Source organism: Pinus tabuliformis, chromosome 3_2 (assembly GCF_031772625.1).
Source record: "Pinus tabuliformis cultivar Carrire ecotype Pingquan chromosome 3_2, CPIR1, whole genome shotgun sequence".
Lineage (NCBI taxonomy): Eukaryota > Viridiplantae > Streptophyta > Pinopsida > Pinales > Pinaceae > Pinus > Pinus tabuliformis.
In genome coordinates this window covers 2,359,113-2,367,922 of record NC_142302.1, presented here as the reverse complement: position 1 = coordinate 2,367,922, position 8,810 = coordinate 2,359,113, and positions in this window count along the sequence as shown.

Genomic DNA, 8,810 nt, shown 5'->3' with positions numbered 1-8,810 from the left:
TATCCTCTCCTCCATCTTCTCATAATTTTATGAATACTGGTATTGCTATGTTATCATTAGAAGCATCGGGTTTGGGCTTAGATGCATGTAATTTGAGTCTCATTACTTGTCCTGTTGCATAGGATCGCCCCACTATACTGGCTATTGAGCCTTCCATTACTATGGGTTCACCTTCAATTCATCCTGAATGGGAGGATTAATCTGAAAATAGCTCACATAGATATAACCTCTAATCACTAGCCCACCCCAAACCCCACACCTATGGACTGGGTGAGGACCCTCCCACAAAAGCTTAGAAATTGCCCAGGGACAAGCAATCCAACATTTCTAAAGCCATCCACAGGGCTGGTATCGAGGTGGCGATTGGCATTCATATATCCATTGACTGAGTTCTTAGAGCACAAGGCAACCCTAATTGGGTCATCCCATGAAGTACCTATCCTTCAACTGCAGGGATTTGGCCAGCCTGGACAAGAAACTGGCACTCATAATACTTTTAGGCATTGTAAGGATTGACATTTTATTTCTACAAGAGACTTTGGGAGAGGGGGGAACTATCAACACTATATTGTCGACCATACTCCCTGGCCAGACATTCCATACACTAGATGTGAAATAGGTATCAGGGGGATGCACAATGGGATTCAATAACAAGACTATCAAGATCAAAAATATATGGGGAGGTGAAGGATTATTGGGAGCTGACATTACAACCACTGGAATTGATGTACCACTCAGATTGATTAATATATATGGACCCTGTCATAATAGGGTGGGATTCTGGGATAATCTGATGAATACATCTCTTATGAATAATGACAATATCATTATAGGAGGAGACCGGAACTTCTCCTTGGGATACGCTGAATCATGGGGTAATAGGGCCCATACTGATCCCTTTACGGAGTATTTTGAGCACCTATTGGATAATTTTAACCTCATGAACATTGACTCGGCCAAGATACAGCCTACCTGGCAGAATACGAGAATAGGAGAGGATGCACTGGCCAAAAGATTGGATCGATTCATTATTAAAACACCACTGGTGGAGAGGTTGGAAAGAATGAGATAGTGGGTGGGATCAGGGGGTTTATCATATCACTACTCGATATATTTGGAAATTATGAATTCCAACTATAAACCAAATTCTCCTTTCAAATTTAACTCGGCTTGACTGGTGGAAGAAGAATTACACAAGATAGTAATGGAATCTGGGATTCACTATGGACAAGATAACAATTCCACACCAGCTGAGGTGATAGCCAACAATTTAGCTCGGATCAAACATAGGACTATAATATGGGCTAAAGGGATGAAGCCACAATTCTAAAAATGGAATCTGACATATTGGAGATGGAGGGCACCAGTACTGCTAGTTATTCGTCAATGGAAGGCAAGGAACACCTAATAAGGTTGGAAACAAAGAAGATTCTACTACTGAGACAGCAAGAGGAGACTTGGAGATTAAAGAGCAGAGCTATATGGCTAAAGGCTAGGGATGAAAATTCGAAATTCTTTCAACAATGTGCCAGGGGGTGGAAACAGAGTAATACAATTTGGACATTAAGAGATCATAATGGAAGGGAAGCCAATACATTCAATCAGCTTGCTGACATGGGTACTAGACATTTCTCCCAAATGTTCAAGGCGCTTAGAGAAGCTACCATTGCAGAAGTACTTTGCATAGTTGGGACCTTGCGTAGATTTGTGGGGGTAGAGGAAGAGGAGACACTAAACAAGCCAGTCACATTGGGGAGATGGAAGTTGTACTGAAGTGGTTCAGAAAATACGAAAACCCAGGACCAAACGAATGGCCTATTGAATTATATCTTACCTTTTTTGATCATATTGGAGTTGATATACTCATATCAATTGAATACTACAGACTATCGAGGAAGATGCACGAGGGGTTCAATTCTAAATTTATTGCACTCATTCCCAAAGTTGATAACCCTCAATCATTTGATGATTATCGACCTATTTCCTTATGCAATTGCATATACAAAATCATTTCGAAAATCATTGTAATCTGAATCAAGCCCATCTTATCTAAGATGATATCCAAGGAACAATTTACATTTCTCAATCATCACCATATCCATGAAGCCATTGGGACTACACAAGAAGGGTTACACTCCATTAAGCTCAAGAACGCTAGAGTATCATACTCAAGATGGTGTTGAAATGTGGCAACAAGGATATTCCAATTTTAATTTGTCCTTGAATTAAAATTCGAATTTAGTCTCACCAGCTGCTTGAAAAATAATTAATTAATTCATCTTGAGTTAATTAGTTGGAGAAATTCAAGCTAGAAGTCTTTGTGAAGTCATGCAACAGTTATCCCTTAAATTAAGGAGATTATCCCTTAATTAAGGAGATAAGATTAGTTATATTTGAGTTGTAATGAGTTAGCTCAGTTTACTTAGTTAAGTCCAGTTAAATTAGTTACAAACTGTTTGAGGAACTAATTGTGAGTTTAGTCAGTTAATGCATGCATGCATCCAACTAGTGTACTCCAGATAACTAAATATTCTCTCATCAGTAACTCATGCATGTCTATTCAAAGAAAGACCTAGTTGAGATTAAAGACAGAGACAATGTACTATCAGTTGCATGAGTTTTCCTATAAACAAAACCCATTCATGCAGAAGGAATTCATTCCTTGATATTTGCGCAGTTTTATAGGGTGTGAGATCAATGTGAGTGATCAGTGTTACACTTGGTAATAGTTGGATCACCCAGGAGAAACAACGCAAGGAAATAGGAGCTTGGAGGACAGAGGAGAAAGCATATGAGTAGTCTATTTTGTCTATGAGCATCAGTGAGGGATTGTACTGAGAGTTGGCTAGCTGTGAGAGCTAAAGCTTTGTGTAATCTTGATATATTTCCACTCGTATGATAATACAGATAGCGGGGTTTTTAGCTGAGGCTTTCCCCAGAGTATTCTTCTGTGTCTCATGTGCATTGATTCTTCTTCTGGTTATATGTGTTCAGCTTGATCTTGCTCAAATCTGTTAAGCTTCCGCAAGTTTGATTGTAGAAGTAGATTAAAGTATTTTGCTTTAGTTATATTGCATTATTAGGTTAATCTACAGTCAGAATTTCTACATGGTATCGGAGCAAAGGTTATCAGAGTTTTGAACAGTATACTGAGGAGAGAATTCAAATTTTGAAGTTTAGGGTTGCAAGTACAAAATCGAATTCTTATTATACTTCAAGGTTGGCCAATGGCATTCAATGGCTTGAGAATCAAATATGCCTTGGATGGTAGCTCAAATTACATAGCATGGAAAGATCGCATGGAGGCTGTATTAGAAGACAACGGCTTGAAGGAATTCATTGATCAAGAAATCCAAAAGCCAGCTTCAACTAATGCATAAGAGTTGGTTGAATGGAAGAAGTGTGTGGTGAAGGCGAGACGAATCATCCTAGAGGGAGTTCGAGACCATATTGTCTCGAGTCTCCATGGGAAGTATACTCCATTTTCAATGTGGAAGACATTGAAGGACCTCTACCAAAACAGTAGCGACCAAAAGAAATTGGCGCTCAAGGATAAGCTTCGAAGAATCAAGATGGAGAAGGGCGATACTATTTCCACATATCTAAACAAGCTCACCACCTGCAGAGATGAGTTTAGTAGTGTGGGAATAACTACTGTCGATGATGATATGGTGAGCCTCGCTCTACTCGGCCTTCCAAAGAGTTGGAATAGCTACCAGGACTCTATGAATGGAAGGTAGAAACTTCCAGATTGGGAACGACTGTGGTCGGATCTGATGTAGGAGGAGATCAGGAGGAGCACATGAGATGGTTCTTCATCAAAGAATGATGATGAAGAAAATATGTCCTTAGCAAGTAAGGCAAGGAAAGGGAATGGGAAGGCTTCCCATTCCAAATCGAATTCTTCTCATGGAGGAAAGAAGGTTGACAAGTCTAAAGTGAGATGCTTTAATTTTCATGAGATGGGACATTATGCGAATAATTTCCCATCAAAGAAGTCCAAGAAGGGATCCTCGAAAGGATCGGAAGGTGAGGCATTAGCCTCTCAATTCGAAATGGACTTTACCCTCATCGCATGCATGGTGTCATCGATGGTGGGTTGTGTTTGGTATCTTGACAGTGGAGCCTCATTCCACATGACCGGCGATAAAATTTTATTCACTACCTTGGAGGAGAAAGACCTCAAGATGCGCATAGAGATGGGTGACGACGGGAAGTATAGTGTTTCAGGAGTGGGCATGATTGCTTTTCAAAGGGATCATGGAGCTCCTCTCACCTTTACAGATGTGAAGTATGTGCCTATACTGAAGAAGAACTTGGTATCTGTTGCGATGTTGGAGGACAAAGGATACAATTTTGTCTTCAGTAAAGGAAAGGCGTTCCTAAGACATATAGCCATGGGTCAAACCAAGAGGAACGAGATTCGAGTGAAGAATCTCTATAAACTAGAGGTAGATGATTGTGCAACATTGAGTTTGAAAGCAGAATTGGTGCAAAGCCAAGAGATTGGCGAGTTATGGCACAGGCGATTGGGCCATTTGCATCATGCAACAGATATCTATAGGACTTCCCAAAGGTAAACTTGAGCAAATTGACACATGCAAAGGTTGTACCTTGCGAAAGTACGCCAAGTCTTCTTTTCATGATCGAGACAGTCGAGCAGAAGCGATCTTAGAGCGAGTTCATACTGATTTGTGTGGACCATTCTCGACGGCATCCACAGCGAAGCAAAGGTATTATGTGATTTTCGTTGGTGATTATTCTCGTAAATGCTGAATTTATTTCATACAGAAGAAGGACCAAACCTTCTCAAAGTTTTTTTAGTTCAAAGCTTTGGTTGAGAAAGAATCAGGGAAGAAGATCAAGGCCTTGAGAAGCGACAACGATGGAGAATATGGCTCTCAAGAGTTTAAGGACTTCTGTGCAGCGGAAGGAATTAAACGAGGGTTGACGGCACCTCATAACCCACAGTAGAATGGGGTAGCCAAGAGGAAGAACATAACTATTGTAGGGGCAGCACGGGCGATGCTGCATGACCAAGGCCTACCACTTCATTTGTGGGCTGAGGCATGCAACACAACAGTCGATTTGCAGAATAGAAGCCCGCATCACATACTTGGGATGAAGACACTAGAGGAAGCTTTATCTGGTAAGAGACTAGATGTGGGTCACTTCAGGATCTCTGGCTCATTGGTATATTTCCATGTGACAAAGGATGCACGGAATAAGCTTGAGTCGACAACAGAGTTGGGGATACTTGTGGGGTACACTGATACACCCCACAACTATCGGGTGTACTTGCCTAGTAGTCAGAGGACAATGGTTCGCAAAGATCTCAAGTTTGATGAGCAAAAGGCCATGTGAGTTTCCCTTTAGAGGGAGCTCCAACTACAGGTTGTGGAGGAACTTTTGGTTCCTAAGGAGGAGGAGCCTCAGACTGATGTGGAGTAGTCGCATGCAGAGGTTCCAGGAGTGGAGACATCCACTCAAGCAGAGTCTTCTAGAGATGGACGGAAGCACACAAGAGAAGCTGACAGATTGTTGTCGGATGTGAGAGAGAATGTGGGAGAACCATCTTCTCAGCGTAGACAGAGGAGGTCACCTGAGAGGTACACTAGATACATGGCCCTTATTGGGGAATGTGTTGAGACCGAGCCATCTTCCTTTGAGGAAGCAGTGTAGCGACCGATTTGGGTTGATCCTATGGTGGAGGAGTATGACTCCATAGTTCGTAACAGTGTTTGGGATGTGGTTCCAAGACCGGAGAACAAGTCAGTTGTGAGTTCTCATTGGCTTTACAAGGTAAAGCAAGCTGTTGATGGTAGTGTGGAGAAACATAAGGCAACATTTGTTGCCTGTGATTTCTCATAGGTCGAGGGGATCGACTATAATGAGACTTTTTCTCCCGTAGCAAGGTACTCATCTATCAAATCGATGTTGGCACTATCAGCACAGATAGGTTGGAAGATCCATCAAATGGATGTAAAGACTGCATTCCTCAACGACAAGATTGAGGAAGAGGTGTACATAGAGCAACCGGAAGGTTTTGAGACCTTCGATCGTGAGTCGCATTTATGCCAACTCAAGAGAGCTTTGTACGGGTTGAAGCAAGCACCTCGTGCTAAGTACACCAGGATCAAAAACTACTTCATCGGGTTGGGCTTCACAAAGAGTGAAGCAGATTCGAACCTGTACCACATCATAGTGAAAGGTAAGCAGTTGATCATTGTAGTTTATGTCGATGATCTCATATTGACAAGTGATGATCAGTTGATCATGCATTACTTCCTTGGCATGGAAGTATGGCAGAAGGATGGGGATTTGTTTATGTCTCAGGGCAAGTATGCCAATGAGATAGTTAGGAGATTCCACATGGAGAAGTGAAAGCCCATCCAGACTCCTCTAGCAAGTAAATGGAGGAAGGAGGATGCTACTTCAGGAGAAGTAGTAGAGGCTACTATGTACAGGCAGCTTGTGGGTTCACTGATGTCCTTAATGAACACATGACCAGATTTGTGTTATGAGGTGAACCAACTGAGTCAAGCGATGGTTCATCCTACCAAGATGTTTTGGAAGGTGACAAAGGATGTTTTGAGATGCCTCAGAGGCACATCTCAATATGGATTATGGTACAAACGGACAGAGGGAGTGAAGCTACAGGGCTTCACTGATGCAGATTGGGCAGGGAGTCCATCAGATTGGAAGAGCACATTAGGAGGGATTTTCAAACTTGGGTCAGTTGAAGTTTCTTAGTACAGCAAGAAACAAAGGTCAGTTGCACTCAGCTCGGCAGAGGCTGAATACAGGGCTGCAAGTCAGGAAGCATGTGAGGCCATCTGCATGCGGAAAATTCTAGTTGGTTTGTTTGATTAGAGGATGGATCCAATTGTGATCTATTGCGATAATTAGAGTTGTATCAAACTCTCTAAGAATCCAGTATTTCATGATAGGTCCAAGCACATCGACATTCGGTATCATCATCTCAGAGACTGTGTGGTGAAGAGGATCATGCTATTGCAGTGTATTTCGACCGAGGAGCAAGATGTTGACATTTTGACAAAGGCATTTTCAAAGTGTAAATTCGAGTTCCATAAGATCGGGGTGGCAGATAATCCCTTTCTTGTTGAGAGGGAGTGTTGAAATGTGGCAACAAGAATATTCCAATTTTAATTTGTCCTTGAATTAAAATTGAGAATTAAAATTCGAATTTAGTCTCACCAGCTGCTTGAAAAATAATTAATTAATTCATCTTGAGTTAATTAGTTGGAGAAATTCAAGCTAGAAGTCTTTGTGAAGTCATGCAACAGTTATCCCTTAAATTAAGGAGATAAGGATGAGTTATATTTGAGTTGTAATTAGTTAGCTCAGTTTACTGAGTTAAGTCCAGTTAAATTAGTTCCAAACTGTTTGAGGAACTAATTGTGAGTTCAGTTAGTTAATGCATGCATGCACCCAACTAATGTACTCCAAATAATATAAATTCTCACATCAGTAACTCATGCATGTCTATTCAGAGAAAGACCTAGTTGAGATTAAAGACAGGGACAGTGTACTATCAGTTGCATGAGTTTTCCTATAAATAAAACTCATCCATGCAGAAGGAATTCATTCCTTGAGATTTGCGCAGTTTTACAGGGTGTGAGATCAGTGTTACACTTGGTAACAATTGGATCACCCAGGAGAAACAGCGCAAGGAAATAGGAGCTTGGAGGGCAGAGGAGAAGGCATATGAGCAGTCTATTTTGTCTGTGAGCATCAGTGAGGGATTGTACTGAGAGCTGGCTAGTTGTGAGAGCTAAAGCTTTGTGTAATCCTAATATATTTCCACTTGTATGATAATACAGATAGCGGGGTTTTTAGCTGAGGCTTTCCCCAGAGTATTCTTCTGTGTTTCATGTGCATTGATTCTTCTTTTGGTTATATGTGTTTAGCTTGATCTTGCTCAAATCTATTAAGCTTCCGCAAGTTTGATTGTAGAAGTAGATTAAAGTATTTTTCTTTAGTTATATTGCATTATCAGGTTAATCTACAGTCAGAATTTCTACAGATTGACCTATCAAAAGCATTTGACAGAGCAAGTTGGACTTACCTACAACCTATACTGACCCATATTGGCTTTCCTCACTCATTCATAAAATGGATTATGTGTTGTTTTACATCTGCATCATATAGCATACTCATCAATGGGGCTGCATCTAATTTTTTCCATGTTGAATGTGGCCTTAGACAAGGGTGTCCATTATCACCCCTATTATTCCTCCTGATCATGGAAGGGTTAAGTAGACTCATATCCAATGCTCGAGTTGATGGGTCATTAGGTGGTGTCAAGATGACAAATGTTTCCTATCTAACGCATCTATTATTTGTAGATGATGTACTTATTTTTTTAGATGGATCTATATGTGACACCACTTGCTTCAAGAATATTCTATCCATGTTTTGTAAAGCTACATGTATGGTGCCCAATTACAACAAATCAACCATTATGTTGGTGTCATGTTTACAAAACGAGCAAAGACATGCACTTCATCAATTTCAATTCATGAGGCAAGAAATGGAGGTTGGTCTCAAGTATCTTGGCTTCAGACTCAAGCCTAATGATTACCTCATTGCGGACTGGACTTGGCTTATTGCAAAAAACTAAGGTCGCATCAACATCTGGCAACAGAGATGGCTTTCTAGAGCATGCAGACTGATACTTATAAAATCTGTATTGGAGGTCGTACCAGAATACTGGATGGCGTTGGCCTGCATACCAAAAGGCATCATCAACAGAATACAACAATTATGTTGTAGATTCTTATGGAGAG